At 42.0% G+C, this 25,476-nt stretch overlaps 1 protein-coding gene and 1 long non-coding RNA gene across 6 annotated transcripts in view; one reads left to right on the top strand and one right to left on the bottom strand.

The window, feature by feature from the left end:
- Nucleotides 1–3: 3 nt before the first annotated feature.
- LOC130256547 (uncharacterized) lies at nucleotides 4–14,077 on the bottom strand. Its single transcript, XR_008841151.1, has 3 exons — nucleotides 13,819–14,077; nucleotides 12,866–13,081; nucleotides 4–90 (listed from the first exon to the last, which is right to left on the bottom strand). It is a non-coding gene; the product is annotated as an uncharacterized LOC130256547 (long non-coding RNA).
- Nucleotides 14,078–14,895: 818 nt separating this feature from the next.
- The window catches only part of PER2 (period circadian regulator 2), a 46,114-nt gene continuing 35,533 nt past the window's right edge, over nucleotides 14,896–25,476 (top strand). For 2 of the 5 annotated variants that reach the window (XM_056498257.1, XM_056498256.1), the window contains exon 1: nucleotides 22,264–24,351. The gene's annotated coding sequence lies outside the window, so the exon portion shown is untranslated. The other 3 variants (XM_056498258.1, XM_056498259.1, XM_056498255.1) reach the window with 3 other exon arrangements.

Raw genomic sequence — 25,476 nt, forward strand, 5'->3', positions numbered from 1 at the left:
CCACGCCTGTTTCAAATGCTGATGGAATGGCAGTGCAAAATAAAAACCTTTCTTCTACCTCTTTCCTTGTAATTCTTCAAGCTTTACTTCCTGTAATGGGAATAATCAGAAATAAGTTTTCAGTTGCCCTTTTAAAAGCCCAAACTGCAGACCAAATCTCTAATTGCATTCTTTTAAAGGCCACACAGTGGTGTTAAGCTCCGTAGTAACACACTCAGAAAGGACCTGAAAGTCTGTGCTGGAAACAGCATCTCTCACCTCACAGACTCAGCTGTACTGAGCAAGGAGCTGTGACTTGTGCCTCTACAGAAAACAATCCATTTGCACCTTATTGGAACTATCTGGAGAGGAAAAAATAATGTTGTGGAGACCAGGACATTTCTTAAAGTGCTTTACCTGGAGGTCAGTGGAATTTCATTTATAAATGATAAAATGCATGTATTTTGATGCTGAAATTGTGATGACTTACAAAGTTTGATATTACTGTACTTTTCTGTGAACAGTGATTTTTTTGAAGTGGTGAACATATTTTCCAAGAATATCGTAGACATTTGTAACATGTATGTTTGTGCCAATAAATCTTGTTTTAAAAAGTTTGAGTTTGTATCATTCTGTTCCCAATGCACACAGTTTAAGGCCAGATAAACAGCTTCAGCATTCACTTTCCCTCTGTGTTAAGTACTAGAGACTTGTAGAAATGAAGATTTTCTAATTCACACTGAGTTTTTACATGGTCAGCGTAACAGAAAAGAAAAAAAAAAGCACTTCCGTTGTATAAGCCGTAATGAACCCTGCACAAAAATATACAAACATTAACAAATGGTGACTAGGAGCAGATGAGAAAATGTATTTAGTGCATTTGACCAGTTTCTTGATTTTCTGAATGGTTAATGTGTGTTTTCCTTTTATTAGGGCACAGTGAACTTGGGGAACTCAATGCTGTGAAATACTGATAGTTCCCCAGTTTGGTGTCTGCTGGGCAGGTTTTAGATGAAGAAAGAAGGATTTTCAGCGAGGGGAATACTGGCTTTCCTGCAGGGTCCTCTCCTGCCTCAACTTGAGGCAGCTGGTGCTGCCACTTGTGTGATGGATTAATGGGGCATGGCAACTGTTGCCATGGTTATTCCTAATGAGCAATTAAGCCCTTTGAAGGGACAAGGGTTGGAAGCTGCTTTTCTCCCCTTTCTAGCCTTTACACCTAAATTTTAAATTGCATAAGCATCACAGTAACTCCCAGGTAGCTCCACACATTCAATGCATTAGGGCATTATTCAACAACTTCTCTAATTTTGTTGCAAATGATCTCAGAACACATAAAAGGCACATTATCCTCTCTCCACATCCTAAACCTAGGTAATGTCAAGATGCCTTTTTAAATGAAGGGTCTTTATTAGCAAAACTATAGATTTGTCCTTGGCAACCCAGTGCACCTGGCAAAAAACTGGGGACACTTTTGAGTCTAAAAGGAGACAAAGCAATCACTGATTTCATACCTTGCACATTATGCTCTATGTGAAATGGAGAAGGATAATGATAAGGATGAAGTGAGAAAGTGAATTATGTTGACTGGTGCATGTGAACTTGATATTAAAGAACACAGGAAACTGATCAGAGCCAAAGTGAGTCTCATTAAGGGAGCACAATGGGCTGATGCTCCAGTAGAGCTCTTACAGCAAGGTTGCATAATTAGCTCAGTTTTATTGAAAAAAATCCCAATTCATGACTTTTGATCTTACACAGAATTTTCCAGCAAATGATAAAACCAAGCAAAAATTAAGTTATGTTTAAAATAATGGAGATATTTAGATGAATATGGAAGAATCAGTAAGGTGATATGAAAAATCTATCTTTCCTTCTGGTCAGATAGATTTACATCACTCATGGCAGTTCAGGGAACAGAAAGAATGCTTCCTAAGGATTTTATATTATTATTATTATTATTATTATTATTATTATTATTATTATTATTATTATTATTATTATTATTATTATGTGGGGTGATGAGTTCTTGGGACATGCACATGCTTTGGAAAGTCAATACAAAACAGTTCAAAGACAAAACAATCCTTGAAGTGACTGCCTGTACACTTGGCTTTGTAAGGTAAGTGAATGAAAGAGTGCTTGTAAGTGTTCCTGACAGTTTTAAAATTTTTTAAAAATGTTTTGTGACTAAAGATGGTCAAAACTGCAATCTGAGAAGAAAAGTTGGTAAACTGCTTGAGTTCCACATGAAAGAGAGCTAGGCATTGGTAAGTACTGTAGAGCCAAGGCAGCTTTTTTTGCTTTCCCAGAAGTTTCTAACAGGAGTTATGCTCTAGGGGAACATAACCTTGTAGCACTGCCTGTGGTTGGGCAGCTATCATCAAAAGCTCTTGCCACGCCATGGTAACCATAACAGCACATTTTACTAGGGGAGTTTCCTGGCACTGAGTTATTATGCTTTTAAGGCAGTTTTTAGAACGATTCTGTAGAAATGACATCCTTGTCTCCTCCCTTATCATCTGAACAGTGTAATTACAATTTAACAGCTGTTGGCTGACTGTTTTATAAAGGCACGTAAAGCCTGGTGTTTCTACATCCTGTTGGCCACAATGCAGATTTACTCTCTAGAATGTAGTTAGGAGGTTTGATAATTTGACTTCTAGTACTTACCTGATGACTGGCAGATTGTTCTTTTTGCTAGAAAATGTACAATACAACATCATTTACACCTTCCCTGGCTCAGCCTAGAAAACACCTGCTCCACAGTCCAGTTACAGCAGGAGCTGGAAAGGCTCCCCAATACCATCCAGTTCATTAATGTGACATAATCTGTAGTAATCCATATAGACAGTGCACTGAAAAAGCTGCCTAGATCAGGGGTATTGCCAGCACCATACAGCCCTGCACCAATCCAGGTTGTTTTAGACTTCCTTTCTAATGATCTAAGAAAGGTACAGAAGAGAGAAAACCAAAAATTCTCACTAGTCCGAGTCAAACACCCAGGTAGACAAAGAGAAATTCCTTTTTCTCAGATCAGACTGTCCAGTGAGTCAGTTAAGTTTTGAATACGATGCAGAAAGGAAGTATCTGAAATTGTCATGCCCAAGGAACACTGGGGTTAATAGTGACTGAGGATCTGGGAATGTAAACCAGTCATTACAATGCACATATTGCCCTGGCAGAGAATACTTTAATCTCCTTTTAATGTCTCACTCTGGAGACACCTACAAGTTCTAGTGACAAAGTTCAACCATTTTATCACCAGGAACTGTCTGGATTAGTTTTGCCATCCTTTTACCTGCTTATCAGTCATCATTTCATAATCACACACTTTTGGCATGCTTCAGTCCTCTAGAAAGCTCGATCTGAGCTTCATTTCTGAGCTGGCTCAAAACCTCTTTTTGTTGTTCTGCCTCTGATCTGGGCACAATGCATAGTTCTCACTCTTTGTTTGCTGTTTTTCTGCAGTTTGGCTGCCCATGTCCTCCTTAGGCACCCTGACAGTCCATCCATGCACACTTGCCAGTTCCATCTCTTCTGACCATTGCAGTTCTCCATTCTCTGCTCCAAGTAAAGGTTTGCCAAATGCTGTACATGGTGGCATAAACGTTTTGGTGTCTGTATTGAAGAAACCTGAAATATCTTACTACCATGCTAGAATTTCTCACAACTACCTTAACCCTCCAACCCCCATGGCAGTCATCCTAATAATCCTGTTACACCTGCTGGGTTTTTTAATCTATTTTTCTTACCTCTGTTGTTTAGGACCAACAAAATTATCATTGTTCAATCAATAGAAAACAATATCCTCACCAATTAATTAGATCCAAATTCTACTGCCTCTATCACATAACAAATCCTATTGATACATCCAGTCCCCACCCAGGTGACAGCCAGGTGACCTATCACCTAACAGTTTCACTTTAGTCTTTTGTTTTACTCAAAAGTCTCACAATTTGAGTGACTTTTTCTCCCCCCAGAGATTTTTTATACCAAATGTAAAATTTCCATACTGCACTCACCATCTGAGGTATTTCTTGACTACTCAGGCATCTCTGTTCTCTTTGAATGCCTGTTGAAAATACTATTATTTTGGGATGCCTAGGGTTGGCAGCTAGATGAAAAAAACAGTCTTTGTTAAGGAAAAAAGGCATCTTTGGATAGCTATAGGCACACATATCCTCAAGGCCTGTCTTTACCACAGACAAAGAGCCAGCCCACATCTTCTTCTGCAGCTGAGCCTAGAATTTGAAACTGGATGGAATGAGAAAGCCAAGCTTGGCTCTATAAGCAGTGGTGCTGTGCCCATTATGGGCTTCCCTTTGCCTATATGTACATTTATCAGCTCTCATCTAGGATATTTAAGTCTTCTGATGCCAGTAACACAAGGTATCCCTGTGTCTGGACTTGATTAAAAATGGTCTTTGAGTAGATCACTAATGCACAGCTAAGTGCAGTCTGAACACTTCTTCAGCCTTGTACAACACATCATGGTGTAAGCCTGGAAAAGAGAGGAAGCAAAAGGCACTTAAGCATAAAAAGGACCTCTTCAGCACATAACCTCTCTGCTCCTCTTTGGCCCAGATACGAGGGAGGAGTCAGAATTCAATCCACTCAAACTAGCAGCTTCTACTCCTGATTGTTTTCTCTTTGCAGTCCTCAGTACAACCTCTGGGAGCTTTCTGTAGAGATTTGCAGCACCACCTCAGCCCTTCAAAATACACTGACAAGGGTGGGCACATCACTATATAGCTGCAATGATAGAAAGCAGATTGTCTTTTAAACTTTATTTTCCCATAGATAAATAAGTAAATATTTAATAAGAAATGTTTATATTAAAATGTTGATTTTAAAATAAAATGGAAATTCTTTTTCTTTTGGAAAAATCCCAAAGAACAAAAAGCCCCATGTTTTCTGGTTTCAGCTGTCCAGCAGTGGAGCCACCTGCCTGCTGCAGCTCCCTGAAGTGACTCAGCTGCTGTCAGGAGGCACCCAGAGAGCAGAGCCACGACCACCCTGTGGTGCCCAGCCTGGGAATGTCAAACAGGGGCAGTCAGTGACAGCACTGTGACAGCAGGGGCACTGTCAGTCACTGCTCACTGCTCTTGTGAATTTATTTCACAAATGCTGCCAACATAGGTTAAGAGGGTCAGACTCAATCTCAAATGCAAAATAAATTTGGTCAAATTTTGTCTGTATGGGACTAAACTGCATTGTCCACCCCTTGGGTTAGGCATTCTGCTGTAACTGGCATTAATTTTAATAGTTTTTCTAGTTTTTCAGAATTCTTTTTCATCTCTTGTCAATCAGTTTCTTGATGGAGGCTTCGAATTGCTCAAGTGTTTTCAAACGTAACTGCACTTTTCTTTGTGGGTTTGTCATTGTCTCATTCTTCCTCTCTGCTTCATCCCACCTATTCTCTGTTTCATGGTGCTGAACAAAATATTGTTCTCCTTCTTGTCTACAATAGCTATTACATCTCAAGTACATTAATTCTTAAATTCCACACTTCCTCTAAGGAAAAAAATAATCAGATGATTTGTGTCTACCCACAAAAGTTGCACACTTTGTCAAAGCCACCTTTGCATTATCCTGATGCTTCCAGGGCTGCTTCCTACACATTGACATTCTCTGCTTTGGCACTGCTCAGGCTGTCTGATCATGTTGTCTTGTTTGTCATTAATAGAATGTTTCAAGTCTTGTTTAAAAACTAGTATAAAATATAAACGCACCTTGGTCTTCAAATGAAAGGCTGTGAGTTTCCTGTGTGTTTTAGGCCTGTCCTGTGCTCTTGCAAGCATCAGAAAACTCTTCATCAACAGGAGAAATACCTGTTGATCTCCAAAGTCAGAAGCCAATGTGAAGCATGTTGCCTGCAGCTGTACAAAGGCTCCCTGTGTCATGTGCTGCATGGGAATGACCTCACCAGCTGAATGGAGCTACTGAACCAGTTATGGATGCAATCTGACAGCCACAGAACAAACATGACTCATTTAAGAACATTCTCTACCTTCCTTTTTAATAACTGGTTTCTCCAAAGTCAGAAAAGTAGAACTGAAGGGAGAACAAAGAGTTCCTCAGTGAGCTCTGCACAGTGTTCTCACACACCCCTTGATGTGCTGCAGGAGCACGTTTGAAACAAGAGCTCCACAACAATTCCATCTTCTCTGGTGGTGTCCCAGCTCTCACACTGTAATCACCTCCAGCAGCAGATATGGACATATCAATACTAAGAACAGCAATACCATTGCTAATAATTACTAATTAATTACAATTACCAGACTAGGTCTTCTCCTATTGTTTCACTTTGATTGTAGTGGACTGATACTGCAGGATTGCTGTGGCATCCCAAATTGGAAACAATGGAATCCATTCACTTCAGTAGCAGTGGCTGTGCTTGGATGGGCTCAGTGCAATTTTCAAGCACCTTTTGTTAATAATCTCCCTGTACAATTCATTGCACTGTAATCCAACCAAAAAAAAAAAAAAAAAAAAAAAAAAAAAAAAAAAAGAAGGAAAAGCTTCATCCAAATAGATCTGGCTTCTGTAACTGACATTTGACATTAATTCAGTGTGAATTGCAAGATTGGAAAACTCAATCTGATATTGAAGTGTTTTTAATTAAGATACACTCTCCAGAATGATACAGAAAGACACTCTTTCCCATTTAAAATCTGGCTCTTCCTTTCTCAACAAGTATAAAATCTCAGGATTTGAGTTGTGGTGTAAGGGCCTCATGATGTGGGAAGTGCCACGTTTCTGGTCTTGGGCAGTGACTTTTATTTCTGAGGAATCTGAGTCCAAGTTCTAATGATCAAGTTTGTAGTGAGGTTATAGCTTATAGACAGGGGCATAATGTGCTTTAATTAATTTTAGAACTTGAGGAAATCTTTTCTCAGTAGTCAGTGTATGACAAGAACAGCTGATTCATTGGTTATTAGGTTCCAGTGAAATCTAAAATCTGTCATTTTAAAAACATTCCCTTTTTTGTTTGCTTCTGAAGTGCCTTGAAGAGTAGGACAGCATTCACTACGACTAGGCCAAAAGGTAACTGAAGTAGATTAGCCCTGTCTTTAAATACAAGCTGTTTAGTCAAAACACCTGCTGCTTTTAACCCTCCTCTTAAAGTGAGTTAGGTACCCCTTGATAGGGATCCCAGATGGAATATAGGGAAACCAACACAGTGAAGGTGTAGAGTATTTCTGCAGAGGAAAATTCTGATCTTTCTAGCAGTGCCATAAGTGGAGCACATAAGGAAACACTTCAGCAAACTTTAGGGCATGAGTAGTGAGGGGGGCAGCAGCTGCAAGAGCTGCAGTGGAGCCCAGCCTGCCCACACTGCTGTGTGCTCCCCAGATGGAGCAAGGCTCAATGATTCAGGGTTCCTTGGGTGGGCTTTCCACCCAGAGAGCTCTGTGCCTGTCCAGGGAGTACTTTACTGCTTAAAGATGGCTTGAATATGCTTCACAGTCCTGCCACTGCAATGCAGATGCAGTCTAAGGCTGCCCCAAGTTTTCCTTGCACTGTCCACTTCAAAAAGACCAAGAATTCTACCACTGCATGAGAGGAGCTAGTCTCCTAACTAAGCACTAAGCACTGCTTCCTTCAGTGTTAAATGAAGACAGCAAAAGCTACCAGCATTGTTACCAACAAGAGCTGGTTGGTAATGCACAGTAGGAGAGCAGGGCTGGGGAAACAAAATGATAATTGTAGATTAGCCATATCAATAAAAGGAATGAAAGGTGGCTGGATATGCTTTTTAGACACTCTAGAAAGAAAGATACCCCAATGCTCACTTAGTTCCCTATCCAGACCCAAAGAAACCATGAGCTCTACAGCATTTTTACAAATGCCTATGGAAGGCATATCTCAGAGCTCAGCTTTTTTGGCAAGGTAAGATTTCTTTAATCTTTCTGTTTTGCTCTAGCTACTCCATTTTTCTCAAATATAGTTCCTTTGCTTTCCTGTAGCACAGCCTTTCCTCTAAGGAACAACAATTAGCTGATATGACTTAGGATCACTAATTCCTGCTTTCATTTTATGTCCTTTAACCATTCTCCTTTAAGAAATGTAAGGGTTTGCTTTGTTTTGTGGTTTTTTTTTCTATTCACTGGCTTAAACTATTAGTTTATTTTTTTTTTTATTGTGAAGTTACACAACAGAAGCATTGAATTCCAGAGTTCTTCTACTGCTAATGAAGTATGACATGCAACAAGTGGATAGAATATGTCTCATTATGGAAATGAGTACTATATTTTAGTGGGTTTCTGTGTAAAAAAGGCTCATGTGATTGTTTTCATTTTGTCTGCTTGTTTACCTCTCCCCATTCACATGGTAATTTTAAATTTATTGGCTCCTGACAGATAGGAAGAAATCCCAAGGATATTCCAGCCACATAATTTTCATGAAATTTTACACTTAGGAAGCAAGGTAGCTGAGGAATTTCTCCCTAGAGCTCCACTTAGTAAAGGACTGTAGTTAAGCTCATACCAATTAAATACCAGATAATCCACAAATATGGGAAAGATTTCTGCAGTCTTTGGTTTAGTTACTCTCTTGAGCAAATTGCCAAAGCTGTTTATGTCACAGGGATTTATCCAAACACACTTTGTATCAATCCTTCACCCCCCGTTTCTATATTTCAATGACAGTGTGCAAAGTGAGCTCTCTCTTTTCCTTTTAATTTATTAGAATTAAGCCAAAAGAATTTCTGATTGCTTATCAGAAGCTTCTACTTATTGACACCATCTGTAAAACTTTTTTTCCTAAAATCTCTCGAATTGACTTAGTACAAGGGACTTCTGCAATGCCTGCTTATTAAAATCCCTGCTTTGTTTTCAGTAGTGTGGTCAGGTACATCAGGTTTCCTTCCTGAGGCAAACTCAGCCAGTCACTGAACACCCTCTCCTGAAAACAAGCCCAAGCTTCCGCTGGCTTCAGTAGCAGCAACAAGCAGCTCAAAACAGCTCAAGTGTGAACTGAAGCCGGAAAATTAATTGACACAGAGGAGTAATGGGAAACTCAATCTGAAAATGAAGTGTTTTTAATTAAGAGACACTCTCCAGTATTATACAGAAAGACACTCTTTCCCATTTAAAATTTGGCTCTTCCTTCCTCACCAAGTGCAAATCACCGGTCTATAATTAGCACTGTAGTGGAAGGAATGGCTGAGTGTCTGGCTGGAGTTAGGCCTGTGACTGTGACAGGGAGGGCAGTTGGTGTGCTGGAACAGATTCTAGCTCCTTTGCCACTTAGCATCCAGTTTCCTACAAATGCTTCTGTTAATGCTATCATATTTGTTAAAAATTAAAAGAAACCAGTCAGGAAGAAAGGTGCCTTGATTCCCAGTAGCTGAGAGCAGCAGCATGACTCCCTTGCAGGGTGATTGTCAGTTTACCTGTGAATGAGTCCAGCTCCAATCCCATGCCAAGACCTAATCCAACATTTTATGTAATGATTATTTAATGAAAATTGCATAAATGCTCACTGGTGGGGAAGCCAGTACCCAGATGTTGTCTCTCTACCCTTACTCTGTTTTTAAAAGGTATGTCTTTCACTCTATAAAAGATTGGTAATATTTCACTCTGCAGCAGTGAGCCCAAAAGCAGATCATAAATGCAATGGAGGGCAATAAGCTGGCTCTGGTCAGCAAATGCAGAGTTTAAATTAACACAAAGAGTGTGCATTAGTAACCAGCAGGGAGGCAAGGGTTGGAATACACACCATGCCATAGTCCTGGATGCTCAGGTGTCTGCTGAGGAATTTGGGTGTCTCAAGAGCACCTGCTATATATGGGCACATTTAATCCAGAAAGCAGTGCGCCTCGGGTATCAAAAGCTGTGGAAATGCTTTCTGCTGTCTCATTGCCTTTAAAAGAGCTTTCCAACGCCCTGTCCATGCCACAACTGGATGTGGGAACGTACCTTCTCAGCAACTAATCAGACTCAGCAGCCTACAGGCAGGAAAAAAACTCAGTGAACTGGGTCACTGAGGGGCCAGGAAAGCAGCAGAATGGGAAAAAGAACAGTTAACACCACACAGCCATGAGTACTCGATTGCAATGGTGCCAACCCCTTGATGAAAGTGAAATGTTAGATCAGCTCAGAAACACTGTGCAAGCTGTCTTTGGCAGAAATGTCTGGATGGTTTTGAATGATGAAGCCCAGCCTGACGTAATCACTTTCTTTCAGGGCAGAGGAGGATGTATAAGTCCAACACACAAGGCAAGAGCAAGGATGCACTTTCCTGCTTGGCATCTCTTATTAGCTCTCTTATGCTAATCTAAAGACATGCAAATTTCATTTTAAGTGCCTAACTCTGTAATTTGATGTTCCTCTTGGTCTTGGATCCTCGCTCCAGCTCAAAATATGTTCTTTGATCATGTTTTGGTTTGGCTTTTGTGCTCCCACAGCTGTGATGTAATCCAACCAAAAACTTCTTTCACGGGATATTTTCAGTCAAATTGATTTCCTAACCTGACTAACAGTACAGTTGCATAACCACTGATTTTTAACTCAGAGGAGGTGGTAGGACTGTTCCTTTTGGTGGATGTGTAAGGTCTTTGATCACCTTAGGTGACCATGAAATCACAAACTATCACTCTCTGAGTTATGCAGGAAGCTTTAAACTCCTTTTCAGCACTGTGAACTCAATTTCAAGTTCTCTTCATTCAGTCTTCTGTGAGGCTGACTGCAGAAAATGAGTTGCTAACACACACTAAACAGCAGGATCTCAGAACTGGAGTGCTCTGAGTTGTTTGCTTCTAGAATCATGCTCATGGGCTTGGGGATAACCACTTGGAGATACAATGGGAAGATACAACCCTTCCATTTGTATCCTTCTAAATTAACAATTCAGGGCTCCTTCATGTGTCACTTTTCAAGATATTTGGAATATAAAATTACACTGCATTTGACAACAGAAACTGAATTTAATAAGAATAGTTAGAAAACAGTAAGAATAGGGACAAAATGAAAAACTACATTCCCCAGAAGTTGTTAGCAAAGGATTTTCTGTCTGATGACAAGCAGACACTTGTGGAAAGGACTTTTGAACTGCAGCACATTTCAGAAAATTGCTGCTTGAGTTGAAGTTCTTTATCGTGTTTTTTACATTCCTTTACACTTTAATCAAAGTATTTTCAAAACTGTATGATATTGCTGTCTATTTGTTACAGTTTGTTCCTACACTCTCCAATGCTTTTAGAAAACCTGTCTATATACTTACTGGTAATGAGGAAAGTGGGTTTTTTCCTTTCCTCCTCCTTTGTCTGTACAGAGAGTAAGAGTGACGACTTTTGCTCATTAGCAAAAAAAGCCTTTCCGGATCTTTGCAAGAATCAATGACTGTCAGCGTCACTGTAAACGGTGAGTAATTAGACCTAGGAAATGAAGAATTAGACGTGGGCTCCAGCTGTAAAGCATTGATTTTTTTTTTTTTTTTTTTTTTTTTTAATAATAATATACAGTTCCATCAATGCTGTGGAGTATCTTGGAACAGGCAACTTCTACAAGTGGATAGGGAAGCACAGTTATTCAAAAAAAGGAGACTTATTTCCTCAGCAAATCCAAGTAAGCAGTCCTCAGGTAGTTTTTCAAGTGGTTTCAAATTATGATTTTTCCATATTGAAAGACTTGATTTTTTTTTTCCCCCTTTAAAAATGTAGATACTGTCAATACACTGCTGCTTATCAGAACTGATTGAATTTCTTTAGTGAAGCAAAAATTCTACTTTTTATGTATGCTGGGAAAAGGTTTGGCATTTACGTGTGTGGCTAAAAATCCAAGTGTGAGAAGCAGCGGGATCCCATTAAAAAGCCCCAGGCAGAGCAGCATTTTCCTGGCGGGGCCGCACGAGGGAGCCGGGCAGCGCTCGAAGCTGTGCCCCAGCTCGCCTGGGCAGGGCAGCCTTGGGGCAGTGCCGCCGATGCCTTAAGGCTTGGCTTTCATATTGTCCAGATTCTGTACTGCATTAGTAACTCTGAACTTCATATAAAGTGTCAGCAAGTTCTCCTCACAGCTTAGTCACACAAAACAATCCTTTTCCAGCCCCAGAACCAAGGACACTGCTGCAGCTTCAGTCCAAAAAGTGCAAACAGCAGCGAATTGAGGAGAGAATCTGGGAGGATGGGTGTGCAGAACCTGGAGCTGGAATTGGACAATGGCCCCAATAAGAAAATGGACCAAAACTTATAAAAGTGTGAAAACTCCTGACCCTGTGGGACCTGGTGTGTGAGGCATACACAGAAAGGGCTCGCTGAATATAGGAATGATTGGAGCATGGCAAGAACAAAGAGTTACAACTGAACATACACACACACAAAATAAACAAAGCTGGGAAAAAACCACGACTATTTAAGTGCTTTTCTTACAATCTTTGTGTCCTTTAGAACCATTTGTGTGTGCATATATGTATTTTATTCCTGCTGCTATAAAAACTCTTATGTTATAGCTGCTTACCAGGCAGTGTGACCTTAAAAACAAACATGTAGAACCCATAAAATTTTGCAACAACTTTATTTTGCTTTATTCCTTAGTAGAAGAGCCATTGAGTCAGTAGCAATATTTACTCCTTTAGAAGCCCCATGGCTAGGCTCTTGTTATTTCAAATTGGAGGTGTCTGAGATAATTTGTATCTACATACATGGTTTGTCTTGCGCCAATTTTCTGGAAGTTGCAGAATTTGGACTGAACTCTTTCAGTGTGCATAATCACATATTGAGTAACATAGCTTACTCTGGGTTTTGATACATTAAATATAAAGCTGTACCTACTAAAAGGTGGTATGAATAGAACTTAAAAATTATTCCCATAAGCTTGACTGAAACAACTGATTATTATCCCTTTAAAATAAGCAGAACTCAAGCAATACCTCTGGTAGTTACCTGGGTGGGAAAGGTACTGGCTATTTGTGATGGCAGTGGTAACTCTTCTGCCAGGACTGGCATGCCCTGCTGCAGTGGAGAATGTGTGTCCTGGAAACTCATTTAGCTCTAACACAGCGCCATGGTTTGCCATCCTTCTCATATTTGTAATCTGATGGGGTGGGGAACAACGTGGATCTTGAGGTTTTGCTTTGGTTAAAGTGCCTTAGTTTGAGTCTGTGGTAAGAGAATACAGCCAGGGATAGATAATTTTGGCACATAGCACAAAAAACAACATCCCATGGAAACCAAGGATATTATTCTACATCCCTTTAGGCCTAAAGCAGAGGACTTACAAAAAGACGATGAAATTCTGGATGTGAAGGCCTACCAATGAGGAGTTGACCAAACTACACAAAGACTAATTAGGATTATTGTTAAAATTAGACTCCTCAGAGGAGCACAAACTAAGAATGGTATCCTGGTAAGCTGACTTGTGCATTGCAACAAATCCAGTTGCAGAATCTGGTCCTAATGCTTCCGCCACCCACCCCCTCTCCTCTCCAGCAGTTAAATACTCTACAGTCCTTTACTCAGAGGCTGTTTCTGTAACAGTCAGAGCATAAATATCTATGTACCTAATGGACTTATCCTTAACACCACAGTGATGGAGGGAAGTGGCATTAACCTCATTTTGCAGATAAACAGTGGAAGCCTTGATGGCTCTGTCCTGTTTCATCCTATGGAGCAACTGCCTGTATGCAGTGAGTGTAAATTGCTATCAGCCTGGATGTGGCATTGGCTCCTTTGCTCCGTCTTTGCAAAGCTATGCACCACAGTGGAGACAGAGGAAGCTCCGAATGTGGATAAAGTAACATTAATTTCTCAGCTACTGATTGCTCTGATTAGCCTTGGAAGGTGTGGAGACGGGACCAGAGCTGAAGTGCTCAGCAATGGGTTTTTGGGTTACTCACCGAACTGCAGCAACTCAGAGCTCGGGTTCTCTCGCCAGCGTGGGATGGACGGCGCAGGGGACCGAGTGAAAACCTGTGCGACCGATGCACAAGAGTTCATTAAATTCTTTCTTACTGTACGATGGGAAACGTCAATGGTCTCTGAATGTTCTGCTTGAACAAAAGGGAGAAATATTCTTCATAATAAATATGAAAGACTTTTTTAAGCAGTTGGAATGGAAAGCAATGGTATGGTAACATGTTACCGCATGGGGAAATTATTGTTCCCTGGAACAGCACATACGTTTAAATTCTTAGTTTAATCACTGTTACAGTAATTCAGACTGATGTGCCGGCCGGTGCGGGAGAACGCTGAAGCCCTGCACTCTCGTGCGCTGCCCTTTGCTTTGTGACCCGGCGCCTCCCGAACAATACTCTGGGGCAGTTTCGAAACTTCAGGGCGTGCACCGAGCGCGGGCGGCAGCACCAGGAAACGGGATACGGTTGCTGCTGCCTTATGTAAGGCGGCCGAGGCCGGCAGGGTGCCGGGCGCTGTCCCGGAGCGGGGCTCTGCGGTGCCGGGCGCGGTGCCTTAGCGGGGCCCTCCCGCCGCCCTCACGGCTCGGCACGGCCCGGGCGGCGCTGAGGGGCCCGGCCAGGCCCAGCGCGCGCCCCCGCCGCCAACGGCCCGGGCCCGCGCGCGCGCACGACACGTCACGCGCGGCTCCGAGCGGACGGGGGCGGGGCAGCTCTCCCTGTGGCCATCACGTGACCCCTGCCCCCCCCACATCCATCCTCCCGGCCCCGCGGTCCTGTAGCGGTGGCGGGCGCGGGCGGCGGCGAACGGAGCTGCCGCGGCTTCGGCGGGAAGCGGCGCGGGGCCCGGCGGTGAGTGCGCGGCGGCGGCAGCGGCGCGGGGGAGGGGAGGGGCGGGCCGGCGGCGGGGCAGGCGCGGGAGGCGGCCGCGGCGGTCGGTGGAAACATGGTGCCACACGTGAGGCTTATGTAAAGTGAGCGGCGGCGCCCGCGGCCAATAGGAGCGGCGGGCGCCCCGCCCCCGCCCGCGCGTCCCGCTGGCGTCACGCGGCCGCGGCCAATGGGAGCGCGGGCGGGGCGGGCGCGCGGCGGCCGGTCACGTTTCTGCCCGTATGAAGCCCGAGCCTGGACGCGCCGGGCCGGCGGGACGCGCCGCGCGCGGTGAGTGGGGGCCCGCCGGGCGCGCTCCTCGCGGTCAGAAGGGGCTGGGGGGCCCTGGGGAGCGGCGGGAGGGGGCGGCCGGCGGCGGCCGCGGGGGGCACAGGGGCTCTCTCTCTTCCCCCGCCCGCCGGGCCGAGGTTACGTAACGCTCGCGCCGGTGCTCTCCCGTTACCGGGACGATCGGTGCCGCGAGGTCCGTCCCGCTGACCGCCCCCGGCCCGCCGGGGATGGGGCGCGTGGGGCTCCCTCGGAGCGGCGGCCGTGACACGCCCCCCCCCCCGCCCGTGAAACCGCAGCCGGGGAAGCGCGGCCGGCTGTGAGTCGCTGCCCGGGGCGGGGTGCGGGGCTGAGCGCGGACCGGGACAGCGCCCGGGAGTGGGGGCGCAGACACACCGGCCCCCGGCGGGGCCGGGACGGGAGCTGGGCTCTCCGAGGGGCGGCCGCGGAGGGGGCGGCGCTGGCCCGGCCCGCAGCGGAGGCGGCGGGCGGTGGGCAGCGGTGGCGGCGGGGCCGGACCGGGCCCGGTTCCCGGCGGGGCTCCGCTCTGGCGTCCCTGCTGGCCGCGGGCTGCGGCCGTGTCTGTGCGGCGGGGCAGCGCCGGGCGGCGAGCTGGGAAAGCCGGCACGCGCGTCCCGCGGGACGGGCTGCGTCCCACCGGCCGGGCGGGAGGAATTGTGTGGCAGTGAGTAACAGAATCTCAGCGCCGCCGAGATGCGTGAGCTACAGGTAGAATGGGCAACAGGTGCCTATTTTTGTCTTGCCGGTAGTTGTAAGGACAGTCTGTTCCTTGAGACGGTGTGGTTGTGCTGCTGTTCACAATAGGTGCGTACTGTTACAGGCATGATTACAAAACGCTTTATGTAAGTAGTTTCATGCAAATAGATGAGTAGCATGGTAACAGTCAGGCTGATGCTTTACATTGACTTTTCATAATAGGGTAGGATAAGCGACGGCATTTCTGTGTGTACCGTAGGAGCTTAGAAAGGCCTCCCAGGAGATCGGTATGAGGTCTCGGGTACTTGGGAAACTGCAGTGCTTTGCGAGTGGACTCCAGTGAGAAAGTAACTTGGCTGAGACAGTGAATTGAGTCTGATCAATGCAGAGAAACAGAATCATTAAGTATGGAAAAGACCTCTGAGATCCTTAAGTCAGACTGTTTCATCTGTATGTCAAATCTAAATCTACCCTCTTGTGGTTTCAAACCATTGTCTCTCATCCTGTCAGTCCATTCTCTGACAAGGAGTCTTTCTCCAAAGCTTACATCTTTCTTTTCCAAATGCAAGACTCTGAGATGTATTGTCTTGGACACTCAAGTTTGAATAGCTATCACAAGTAAAGGGAAAGAAGTGGAAATTCTCCAATGATTCTAGCAGTAAGAGTGTCTCTCAAGTCAAAAGTAGAGTGAAAACCTGATTAGTATGGTGAGAAGCCCTTCCAAGTTGCCAGTATTGTTTCAGCCACAGTTGACTGGTGTTAGGTAGAGTGCCCGCATTGTTGCACTGTCACATCAAGTTCCTTCTAGCTTACGCTTGTGCGTGTTTGAGTGCTTTTGTGATGTTTCTGTTTTACCTTTGTCTCTGAAACTTACATTGTTTCTGCAAAGTGAGAAAGTTTCACTGGAGGACTGGAGTGTCCTAGCTCCATGCAAAGCTAGATGTTAGTCTTGTAATGACAACATTGTCCTGAGGTCTGGAGTCCTGATTCTGGACTGTGGAAATTACTTACCTCACTAGTAGCACATAGAAGAAAAGAGATGGCCTTTGGCCTGGAGTAGAAGGAAAAAAGTAATACCCTTCATGTTTTGGTGAGATTTTGACCATTTCAAGTGTGTATTTCAAGGTAGAAGTAAGATATTTTAGTTGGGTGTCATAAATGTCAAATGCTGCAGTGAAGGAGTATGGTCTATCCTGTGAAGAAGTGGTTTGTCTTGATGTAGTTCAGAAGGCAAAGGCATGGAAATCAGGTTTTTGGCTTTTGTGCACATCTTCAGATTTGGCAAGTGTTTCTGGTTTCATTTATTCAAAGGCTGCGTGGTTTTGCTGGAATTTTTGTTTATTTTTCCATTGGTGGGACTTGTTATAGACTTCTATATTTGTTTCAGCAAACAAATTCTGTCTGTGAAAATCTAAGTCATCTTCATTTTTACCATTTACTGTTACTCATTTTGGATTTCCACAGAGGGACATTAAAGAGGCAGCATATTCTTGGCATAATACCTTCTCCACTTTTTCTTCCTCCAGTCATAAGATTAAAGTATGTAACAACACGGTTTACTTGATAAACTTACTTGAACCTCTCCCCAAACAGTACACTCTTACAGTAATGAGCTTTTTTAGTAAATTGAGATGTTGATGGAGTTTGGTCTCAAAGTATGAGAATAGAGTGAAGTGGGGAAGTGATTGGCAGTAGAGTTCTGGATGCTTCTTCTGCTTCAGACGTTTATTATGACCAGGAAGTGCTTGGCTTAGATACAGACTGTTAAACAGTTTTCTTTTTCCTGGGTTCTTGCCACGCCCTCATTTCTCTAACATCTTTAGAGTATTAGAATGTGCTTTACTGCAGAAAATCTTTTTTTCACCCCTCAAAGAATAAGGAAATGAGCTAGTTACCATGGGATGAGGTATATTTGTTGTAGTTTAAAAGCAAGAAGATTACCAGTAGCCAGTAGAACAAGTAAATTATCACTAGTCTAGATCAGCTGCAGTGTTTTCCATAGGGTTGCTATGGTTGGCCTATGCTAAAAGGAACGTCATGTTCTTAGCAAGGCCTTATGCAACAGCTGGCATGAGTGTCCTGTAGACACTATATTATACTCATAACGTTACCACATCTTAATTACTAGGTAATCAGGTGTTTCTGAAAAGGAATTTTTGTCTCCAGTTTTGATTGCATGGCCTAGAATTCCTCTATAAGGATGGTGAATTATTGAGATTTTTAACTGGATTGTCTTACTGCATTCATACTTTCCACACTCAGTTATATCCTTGTAGTGCAGGTTTTAAACTGCTTAAATATTCCTTATGTTAACTTAGCTTGTCAAGCACTGAACAGCAAAGGAGTCAATTAATACCTGTATTATTCTTTGTGATATTGTTGTATTACTAAGAAGGGTTTTTACTTGTTCTTTTGGTTATGGAGGAAGTCGGATGCAGAAAGTGTTGGTCTTGAAAGTAATGCTGCTGCTGTATTGTGTCCTGTGTAAAAAGTGTCTGCTTTCCTGCTTTAACTGCTCCCTTAACCCCTGCTGTGGGGTCAGACTGGAACATTGTTGGTTGTTGTTGGTTAGTAAAGGCTTCTTTAAAGTAGAACTGACTTTTTAAAAGTAGAACCAAAGCTACATTGCCTTTGCTTGTAGAACTCTGACTTCTGACAGAGCTTTTTTTGTGAGAGGATGACTTTTTTCTGTGAAGTATGTTTAAAGGACATGGGAAAAGAGAAGGTAGCAGTCCAAACCACACTTCAGAGGGTGATAGTTTTGCTATCTGTCACTGGGGTTTCTTGCGGCCCCAGGCTGCTTTAGTGAAATAGCATGGCAGAGAAGGCCAGAATGCAGGAGGTGGGATGGTTGGAGTTGTGTAAGGCGAGTGGAGATGTTTGCAGTGCCCCTGTGAGCAGCTCTGTCCGTGCTGCCGGGAGCCAGCAGCCATGTGTAGTAGGCAGGCAGCGAGCACATGGGGCTGCACATGCCCGGGTGTCCATGCCGAGATTGCTGCTCTGCTAAGTGGCTTAGCACATCCCCAGGCACGCTTGTGCAGCCTGCTCGTACGCTGCCTGCTGCCAGTGCTGGCACCTGGGCAGCCTGCTGTGCCTCTGCTTTGGATTTCTGGGGGTGCCTTCAGGTGTAGATGGGTCTTTGTCTGAATGCCTGCCCTGGGTTTGCACCGCTTGCTTGGTCCTCTGCCCTGTTGAGGAGTTACCAAGGGACGGCAGCAGTGTACTGAGTTTCGTGTGAGCTGCCCAGGCAGTGGTTCTAAAGTGCATGTTTTTCCTGCTTATCCACATGTGAAAGGGAGGTTATGAGAATTCGTGTGTGTGAAAGCTTTTGTAAGGTCAAGGATTTTTTGTACAGGTATTCTCAGCTACTGGTGATCTGCTGCTGAAGTACTGTGGTAGTCCTAGAGGAGCCTTACGAGTTCTCTGATGTTTTTTAGTAGTCTGATTTAGGCAACTTTGCTTGTAGAACACAATCAGAAGTGAGGCTAAATTCACCTTCCTCAACATATATAACCATGGAATATGGTTTTCATTTTTCCTTTGTTTTCTGCCAATAGGATGGAAAATTTTATTGAGGATGCTGAAGGAGTAGTGACTCAACATGCTGTTTACATGAGTGGACTGAAATACACAGAAAGCATTTCTTGGGAGAAGAAAATGAGGAGATTCTGCAGATGGAGTGAGGAGGCTGCAGAAGTTCAGTACAAGCAGTACCAGTGCTGATCCTGACAGTATTTGATGCTGGGAAAGAAACCTCATCTGTATGCCAAAATGTCTGGGAAAGACTTTAGTTTTGCTTCCACCTGTTTTTGAGCATACTGTAGTGATTCTTAACACTTGATTTTTCTTATAGGTAGAATAGTTAGAGATGGGCAGAGATTTCCTTGTATAGATTTTTTTTTTTTAAAGTAGAGCTGACTTTTAAAAAGTAAAACCAAACTACATTGCTGTTCTAGCATCCTGTCCTGAAACAGAGGCAATTCGCTGTTAAATAACATCTGCAATTTATTGTAACTGAAGCTTAGAGAGTCAAGATGAAGTGGTGAGGATGTCTAGTACTTGTCATTTTTCTTGGTTTTGCTTCCTATCCTCCTTATTCTTTGGAGCTTTTGTATCTTAGTACAGTTTTTGTGCTTGACCTTATTAGATGTACTTTTATGCTTCTGCTTAGTTTCTTTAATTGTATGAAAATCTTCAGTATATAAAGGACTTACTTGATTTCAATTACATCTCTGCCATGGTTCTCCTGTGACTTGGACTCTTATTTCAGTACTAATACATCCAACTCCTAGTACAAGTACATGGTGTTTGTTAGGTTGCTGCTCTAGTTGGAGTGGATTATTGATGCGATGGGGACAAGAATTTAATTGGCACAGCGTCTTCCAGAAGGGGACTTTGATTCTGACTGAGATTTGAACAGGGTGTGAACCACAGCAATGTCTGAAGAGCAGCATTAGCCTGGAACCACAGTAAATGTGATGAAAGTCTGCCCTTTTTGTCAAAGGAAAGGAGTAGTAGATATGCAAATATACTGCTTAATGGGGATGTCAGCAAATCCTAAAGTTGATGCATGGTATTGAGGTACTTTTAAATCTAGTTTCACCTTTAATAACAGTGAAATATCTGACTGTATGATGGGACATGATAATTTTTCCCTCCTTTCTGGGACAGCACTTGTCAACCTCAAATGCATAATTTTTGTAGTTTTTTTTCAAAAGGGGTGAGAGTTGATTTGCAAAATTAGAGTTCTGACTATTGATGCTGCCCTTAATTGTCTCTCCAGTTCCACTTGGGAAGACAATAGCATTTTCTGGTTACAAATAAAATAAGGTGTTTTTTAAAATTCACACTGCATAGAAGTAATTTTTTGTACCTTTAAGAGGGCACCTTTTTTTAAGATTGGAAGCTGGAAAGAAGGTTGTCTAGAAATTAGCATGGGGCATGTGAAGGAGATGGTGTTTAGTGTCTTTACAGGATGTCTCAGCACTCAGGCTGCCTCTTTTTTTTTTTTTTTTTTTTTTTTTTTTAAATAATGGCGAATACCCAATCTGTTGGCAATTAAACTTGGCTCTGGGCCAAGTCTCTTATTCAAGGTGAAAGAACAAATTTGAGAGAGTTTCTATTTGCTCTTGGGGATGATCTGTTCAGATCCACTCTGGAGTCTTGAGCACAGGTGATGGGTTTAACAGCACAAGGAATACTTATATGAAAGGGGAAAATAAATTTTATTTCTCGTCTGGCAGAAATTAGAATTTGGGGGGAGGGTTTCTTATGCTGATACAGGGAATAGAATTCTGTGGGTAGTTATTCTGTGCATTGCTGAAAGAACCAATTTAGAACTTGGGTTACAGTAATAAATACTTTTTTAGTAAAATTTCTTGCATCTCCTCTCATCTTGTATTTGTAGTCTTTATAATTGTTCTTCCCCTGTGAAAGACGTATTTTGCATAGTTGGACTTGTATTGCATTATGAAGTGGACTTGATTTATCTTTTATAATAATTTTTTTCCTTGCTTACAAAGCTTGATATTCTTTTTTTCTTTTTTATAGGACTATATTGATGACACTTTGAGATTTGGAAAGGTCATGATTAGTACATTCTTTTGAGGTGAGTTTTTTATGCTGTACTCAATAAAGCGATTTATGGTACCAGATCTTTCTTAATGACTCTGAGCTTGGGAGGGCATGGGAGGTGTCTCTGTGATTTTGTTATTGCTCTTTTGTGTACTTCCTTTGAAATGTAGTGTCAGAATGTCCAAAAATTGAGATCCTTCAGGGCTTTGCATTTCTAAAGACCTGTTGCACAAATCATGAAGTACATGGAAATGCTGTGGCTTCTCTAAATCTTTATGAAACTGTAATTTAATGTAGTATCACTATCCAGTGCTGCATCTGCATTGCTTGCTGTGCAGATGTTTATTAATGGCTTCCATTTTTTTGATTGCTCTTGCAGGTGTTAGGGAACTTTTAATTATGAGGAGAATTTTGGGGTCCAGAAAACCAAGTACCTCCTGTTACTTAGATAATCAGGATGATAGCTCAGGAAGAAAAGGGAAAATATTTTGTTCCTAAACTTGGATTTAAAAAAGCTGATCATAGCTTCCAACAGTATTTTTTAGTCATTTGTGCTCTGCTCTGAAAATGAAGAAAAGTTGATTGCTACTGGAGGAAAAAAAATGGAAACATAATTAAAGGAAAATGGTGGAGGAATGTAATCTGTGATGCAAAGAAAATTTGTAATGTGATTTCATTAAATGTGATCTGATGATGCCACAGCATTGGCCCCAGACAGGAAAGACAGCTGATCTGGATAGTACTTTAATATTGCAATACAGATGGAATTGTTAGGGACATTTTGAGGATCAACACTACAATGTCTGTTTAGTCTAAATGATTGAGGAAAAAACCCAAAGAAACCTGTTTTTCTGTGGTTGGAAAATGTGATCTGAATAGGTTCTAAAAGCTGACTCTTTTCCATGCTGCAGGTGTGACTTCAGTTCTCTGCAGAAAGTGAACCTGGTTCAGCGTGGTTTGCCTCCTGTATCACAGGTGTGTTCCTACAGCTGGGTTTTCACTCATTGATAATGTTTGAAGTCTTCTGTGCTTAGATATATATCAGTATGGAAGGAAATGAGGAAATGTCACAAGTTCTGCCTTCTCTGTAAACTGAACAAATTAGACTTTCATCTGTGGAAAACACCTTATTGGAGATGCCATCTGTAGACGAACTCTTAGTATTTTGGGACTTGAGCATACTCAATCACCTTACATTTCCTCTGAAAAATAATAGAAAACAAATAGAATTGGCTGCCTCTAATTTTGTTCAGACTGTTTAAATACAAGTCATTCAAACCAGGCATTTTGTTTCAGATAAAAATTGTCTTACTTTCCATTAAATTGTAGAAAGGCTTATCGTGTAGTAGTAATTTACAAGGACTATTATTTCTTAATGTTTTAATGTCTTTTTAAATGTGTTAAATACATGAAACCAATATGATACACAATTAAAATGGTACATGCTGCTGCTGTGGATATATCTTCAAACTTAAACTTTTGAAAGCCTTTTTTACTTTTTTTAATTAAAATTTTTACAGGGAGTTGAGTTAGTGTAAAGGAATTGCAAGAGCTGCCTTTAAACAAGGATTTAACTGGTGCTGAAAGACGTTCCACATTTTCAATGTTCAGGCTAAAACCTGTGAAATCTGCAAGTACTTCTGGCTACAGCAATTTCTAATACTTCTTGTGGTCAGAGATAAAGCCTATAATTTAAATATTGTATTATCAGTTTATGATAAAAACAGAAGCAAAATACTTAAGAACCAGTGCATTCAGATTTATATCGTAATATGAGTGTGTTAGAATTGGATTGGCTTCACAATGTTATGCAGGATGGAATGTTGTGAATAAATTCTTCCTTTAGTCTGGCCAACACAAATGTACTTTTAACAGTTGGTAGACGTGCAGCATGTTAAATTAAGACATGTTAGCATGGGCTGTCTTCCAGAGTGGTTAGCTTGGGATTTGAACACTGTTCAAAACATTTCTTCTGCATATTCAGATGAAGCACTTAGAATGATGTAATTGTCTGCCACATAAATGCTAGTCTTCTGAACTTCTGATTTTTATTCTACCATTTCTTTGTGCCACATGGCAGTGGCATGCACCAACAGGCTTAGTTTCCCAGGTTTGCTAGAAGAACTTCAGATTTTTTTTTTGTGTTTTTCATCAAAATTCCCAGTGTCTTTCTTGAGAAAATATTTTTATTAGGAAAAATAATAATGTTGATGGATTTTGTCAGTACAGACATCTGACCATTAAGAAACACTTTTTTACTGTGAGAGTGAGTGAGCACTGGAACAGATTGCCCAAAGAGACTATGGAATATCCATTTTTTTGGAGATATCCAAGAGTCAGCTGTTGGTGGTCCTGAGCAGCCTGCTCTTAGGTGACTGCCTGAACAGGGAGTTGGACAAGGTACCTCCAGAAGTCTCTTTTGATCTCAGTCATTATGTGAATTGAAATTTTATAACTGCCCGGTAAAATCTTTAATGCTCTTATCAATCCTACTGTGATAGAGAGCCAAAAAATGATGTTGGAACCAAACTTGATGAGTACTTGGAGCTCCTGCTGACCACATCAGACATTTGGCTCGGTGCCCTGCTGGGGAGGCCAGCCCTGTGTTCCCAGTGGCTGTGTCAGCCCATGCTGATTGTACATAGTGTGATACCACTCTGATTGTGAATCCTAGGGGTTATTTTATCTTGTGCAGAACATGCTATACTTTAAAACTCTTTAAGATCTTATTTCAAAGCAAAAGTGTTTAAAATGCAAATTTTTGTCTTGTTGTGCTGTATGACAGTTTCATGTTTAACCAACGTTTATCTGCATAGGAGTGACATAGCTGTGAGCATCTCTCTGCTATCTGTTTGAAGAGGACACTGTTGGGGGGCCCAGGTATTTCTTTTATATTTTATAGTTATAGAGGTGTCCGGACTCTGTAATGGTCAAAGATTTCCAGTAGAAGAGGATGAGACAAGAATTAAGTGCATGTGGGAGACTCTGGACCTAGGCACCTCATGCTTTTGATGCTAGCTGGGAGGGAGCTTGATAAACACTTTTGCCACCTTTTCATAGAAGAAACAGGTAAGAATCACACATAATTATTATGATTCATGCTAGTAGAAAAATGCTTCCCCTCCTGCTCCTTTAGAGCTTATGCAGAAAATACATTGTTCTGTGTTTGTGTTATCTTTAAACTAGGGTTTCAGTCATATATACATATTCAGAACAATATTTTGGCTATAAACTGGGAGTTACCTTACTTGAAGCTAAAACCTTTTTTAGCCTAAAACCATACTTACTCTTAAATTCAGGTTTACTTTCTTCAGTGAGGAAACAATCTAGTTGGAAGCATCCTCACTGTGAATGCCAGGGCCTGATCTTATGCTGACCTCTTCCTGTATAGGTGCTGTTAGAAATTCAGGGTGGCACTCAATGCTTCTGGAACAAGGCTGTGACTTGATCAGTTCTCTTTGTAAAGAGGCAGCTCAAAGCTGGTTAATGAAGATGACCCTTGTAAGGCTATTAGTAACTCTTACTTAAATAAGAGTCTTGTGCTCAGGATTTTCTTGAGCTGAAAGGCGAATCCTTTTCAAATGGTTGTGAAATGAGTACTGTGAAATTCAGATTTTATGGGCACATGTGTGGTGTACTAGATGTTGATAATTTTATTGATATTGACATCTCACTGCTTGTTTAGCAAAAGAGCAAAACTTATTCACGGTTACTTGGAGTGAGTTAAGTAATCTAGTGAAAAAGTTCCCTTTTTTAAGTAAAAAAATGTCACAAGAAATTATTGAACATCTTTATTATAGTTTCCTATAATCTGAGAATATTGCCATCTTCTACTTTCCCCCCTTCCTAGAAAAGTCCCAGTGAAGATATTCTGTTAATTGTTCTTGCCAGGAAAAGACAAAGCTCTCAATGTTGGTGAAGTTGAGCAAGTCACTTCTTGGATTATTGTTTGTTTTCCAACATTTTCTCATAACGTTTTTCAACTCCCAAGCATTTAATTATGTCTAATTGCACAGAGGGAATGCATTCATTGTAGATGTTAATTTTCAATCATATCTAGAATTGCATGATATGACTAAACTCTTGCTAGTTATTTGTCATCTAAATAAGAAAACGTTTATTGTTTTGCAAAGCAAAAATCCAGAAGACGTTTGGAAGCTCTTCTTGTTGACAAGATCTTCAGGCAAATTTAAT

This window comes from Oenanthe melanoleuca, chromosome 9 (assembly GCF_029582105.1).
Source record: "Oenanthe melanoleuca isolate GR-GAL-2019-014 chromosome 9, OMel1.0, whole genome shotgun sequence".
Lineage (NCBI taxonomy): Eukaryota > Metazoa > Chordata > Aves > Passeriformes > Muscicapidae > Oenanthe > Oenanthe melanoleuca.